The following is a 4701-nucleotide window of genomic DNA, read 5'->3' as shown; positions in this document are numbered from 1 at the left end:
TCTCTGTTGATACTATCCCTCACATATTCTACTCCCAATTACTCCTGCGTAAAATGGACTAGCCTCTTCATGCTGACATTCAGACTAAAATCACGTGACAGGCTGTTAAAATTGGCTGTTGCATACTCTTTCGCCGGTCTGGAAAATGTGTTTAATTAACTCACATTCAAGCAACAATGTAGATTTCCCAGTGGGAGTGAGACTATTCAAACTCTGCCACTAAAAAATAGGGGTGTTTTCAGCAAAAAACGAATAACCCTGGAATACACACAATATACTGAATTTCGGAACAAATCGTGCATTACTGACAGCAGCAGAATACCACAGAAATATCAGACGAAACATGAAAACACTATATATTGTATTTCAGCCTGAACCCTCTATATTGCAATTCAAGGAATTAACCCCATATGTGCATCCATTTCCCACCTTGGTATCACCCACCCCTGAAAACAAACTCCTAATACCACGCTGAAGCGTTTGGTAACAAGTGATTAACAGCAAACGATAATACTGAGATCTTCAATGTTTAATGTTTAACAAGCTTGTGGTTATGCTAGGTCGACAGGAGGTGTTGTTGTCTCACAAGTTGTTTTTTTATTAATTTCACCAATGCAAAATTCATTGCAAAGTTTTTTTCCCCACTATCAATTACAAATTTTGTTCTTTTCTGTCAAATTTGTGATATTATATTTGCAATGCACCATGGGTAATTTCTATACAGTTTTTCTGAAGCCATGTCGCGGAGATCGCCCCGGTGTACACGATTTAGTTAGAGATTAGATTATCGACACTGTTCTCGGGCGTAATAAAGTCCGATGAAGTACGAGAATTTCCTAAAAGACATTTACAATGAAGCCGTATTCGGCATTAAACAAAATGTAGGTATTTCATCGCACTCAGGAACAAATCGTGCTCGATACTGTCGGCAGACCAGTTGGCCATCATACATAAATTGTATTTCCTTTATAAACGATCGAATACCAGGGGCGTCGATCACGGGGGGGGGGGACAGGGGGGACACGCCCCCCACTTTCTGAAGGGTGGGGGACATTATATCAACTGTCCCCCACTTTCTGAAGTATGGGGGACACAATATCAACTGTCCCCTCCACTTTCCAGACTTGCCCAAATATCAATAATAGGCTTCTATCAAAGCCTGCGTTTGTGTAAGGCCTTTGGTTCTGTGTACATGTACTGTATTCTTAATGATCAAGAATGAAAATCCCCAAGTATGCACCAAATGACTTCATTTTGGTTGCATTTTTCAAAAATTTCTACTTTCTGAGGGGGGCACATCCCTCCTCGGGTTACACACCTATATTCCGACACCCCTATGTTGAGATGCTAATAGGTTCTGACACCTACGAAATTTTAGAAACGTTTTTGACATTTCACTGCGTTTTTATCTCTTTACTATAAGAAAAACATATCATTATTCTTCTTAAAATATTATCCTACGCTCACCTTTTGTAACACAATGTTACATTTCTTTACATTTAAAAAAAAATGCCGGATTATAATACTTGCCACTCTTCTGGCCATGGGCTTTCATGGAAGTGTTTTTGTGATCATCGTCGGCAATATTCTCAGACGCGATGTATCTTATCAAGCTTCAGACGTAAAATATTTATTTTTTTAATTATTGCCAAACATTCAGATCAACATTAAACTATGTACCTGACAGTCTTCATGTGGGTCCCTGACAACTTGTACTCGGGGAGACCTAAATTACATTGTTTAGTACTTTTATGTTCGACAATCATCTAATAAATTCTGAGCCGGCCCCAGAATGTGCCATATTTTCAATGGAAATATGTACGCTAGTGGTCGGAAGCCAAAATTGGATAAATATCCCTCCCCATGGTAGAACAAAGCAACATGTTTTTTCTCTGTTCAGCGCGATCAGTCTAGTTACAGAATATTGACTGTACAATTTAAAAAATGCTGTCAAATTTACATGCCATAAAATAGACAGAAACATGGGAATTAATTTGGTCAATTTTAGCTGTAGAATCTGAGCCGTTTTGCCCCCGAAAATCAGGGCAAATATGTTAGCTTTAAAAAATTATACACGGCGTCAAATAAAAGGGAATTTTAAGGGATCAACCTTATACAAAGATATAATTACGTAATAGCCTGTCACATATTAAATAGGAATACCTCAGACAAACACCATCATGTTATATATCAAATTAAAGCTATATTGATGTAGCGTACAAGTATTACGTTGGATATTACATCGTATAATCCATTACTTATTGACATTATGAATTCATTAACTTTATTATAAGTTATTCAAAATCATCAAATGGCATTTTCTGGGCAAATCCTGTCTATGATGAAATGAATTAGTTATGACATTCATTTATTTGAAAATAAGTTATTTTATGCTTTCTCAATATTTTATTTATTTATGTCAAGAGGTATATATATATATATATTTGTATTAAATCTGAAACAATTCATACAAAGCGAATGGGAATGCCAAACAGTGATTCGTATAACTTAAACTATATAGATGACACTTGTTGTGGGTTTTTTCACGGGCCATAAAGGCATTGGAAATCATTAAGATGGTTATCGTTACAAGACGACAATGATCTCAGGCCAATAACAATTGGACATCTAAGAACCATAGAGAATTTATAAATAAGGGAACGAACACATTCATCATACACGCACAGCACTAAATGACACCAAATTTGAATTAACTGCAATGTGCGTACGCACACTTTAATACAAAGAACAAAAGTTTGACAATAAATACACAAATAGCTTCACAAAATCGGCTAATTAAATATTACTGCATTGCCTAAATATTTTAGACGGTTCCGATAAACGTAACCGCGGTCGAAATATGCAGGTAAGGCAAGAGGAAACTGAAACCTGGCTGTTTGTGCGTGTAAGGCAGATGTACTTTACCGGACGTAACGACGTCGAACCGAAGCAACAAACGTGGCGACAAACTTTAGACGGCTTGGTTTCCAGGGGTGGCTCACATCACGAGGACGCTGTACAGTACTATAGCTGACACCAGGACGACCAGAGAGTGAATTCTCAATCCGGAGTTCAATGGTGACGTTATCTGTGTTATACCGTACTTCTGGTGGATCGTCCAACATGCCCACCAAGGCACGCTTTCTTGTTCAATTTATTGGGGAACATATGTAAATCAAGATGACACCCCATTTCTAATTGGTCGAAACCAGAAGAATTGCGAGAAACTACCACATCAGGTGCGACAGGAATGTTATGCAAACTGACAAATGCAAAACCGAGTTTGTTGACCAGTCTAACCAAATTCACCAAAGTTTATTAACCTCAAATTCATTCTGATTCTCGGGAATCAAGTCTCCGGCACCACAGTACCCGGAGACAAACATCACCCCAGGTAAATTCTTTGTCGTCCAATCAGGCTGCTCTCCTTGCAAAAAATGTAACAATTCGCCGGGGCGTGCATGCAATATATGTATTAAGTATTTCTTTATTTCTCCACCTATAACAAGTCACAAAGTATTCCCCTTTCTATGTAAATTACGTATGCATTTAAAAGCTTATAAGCCTAACAGGGAGGGCGTAATACTTGGAAACAAATTAAACTTTGGATTCCTGACAATTTATTTATTTATTTATTTATTTATTTATTTATTTATTTATTTATTTATTTATTTAAATAAATAAATAAATAAATAAATAAATAAATAAATAAATAAATAAATAAATAAATAAATAAATAAATAAATAAATAAACAAACAAACAAACAAACAAACAAACAAACAAATAAATAAATAAATAAATAAACAAACAAACAAACAAACAAACAAACAAACAAACAAACAAACAAACAAATAAACAAATAAACAAATAAACAAATAAATAAATAAATAAATAAATAAATAAATAAATAAATAAATAAATAAATAAATGATTTTAATTAACATGTAGATAAACTTGGAAAGGTGCTACCGGTTGTAAACGGCAACCTTGCAATTCCGCGACTGATGAATATCGAAGTACAACTTTCATAAAAAAGGTAAAATAATTCTCCGATAATTATCGATCTAGGTAGTAAAAGGTCACGCACGGCTAGTCAGATTAAGTTTGACACAAGTATACTGTGTGTCGGAACATAGGGGTGTCGGAACATAGTGGTGTCGGAACATAGAGATGTCGGAGCATAGGGCAGTCCCTCCTTCTCAGACGCCCCCCTGTTCGCGCAAGCGCGGACATTGGCCGTTTACGCGGACACAAAAGTGTCCCCCTCACTTTTCAGAATGGATCGACGCCCCTGTCGATAACCACAATAATATTCGCAATTAATATCAAATAATGTATGCATTGTAGTCTACACAACAGTAATGACGATCTTAAACCTATATTGTAAGCAATATATTAATCACAATTAAGGACAAGACTTACGGGCGCTTTCATGAAAAGTGTCATAGTATATATATATATGGTGGGCTCGACACCTTGAAAACGAACGCGAGTTGTGAATGCTAAATTCATATTTCTTGTGAGTAATAAACATATAATATCATATTATATAAATTAAAACGACGTCTTGGTCGACCCAAATCGATTTGAATAATTAAATTCAACAAAAGCGGGACAATCGCGATGCACACATCGTACATATCCACATGCTGATGAGAGAGGGCGCTGTTATGATCAAGCTCAGCGTTTCCAATCTGATA

This window comes from Saccoglossus kowalevskii, chromosome 16 (assembly GCF_978046115.1).
Source record: "Saccoglossus kowalevskii chromosome 16, keSacKowa6.1, whole genome shotgun sequence".
NCBI classification, from domain to species: domain Eukaryota; kingdom Metazoa; phylum Hemichordata; class Enteropneusta; family Harrimaniidae; genus Saccoglossus; species Saccoglossus kowalevskii.
The sequence above is the reverse complement of the archived record's forward strand: the minus strand, read 5'-3'. Positions refer to the sequence as shown.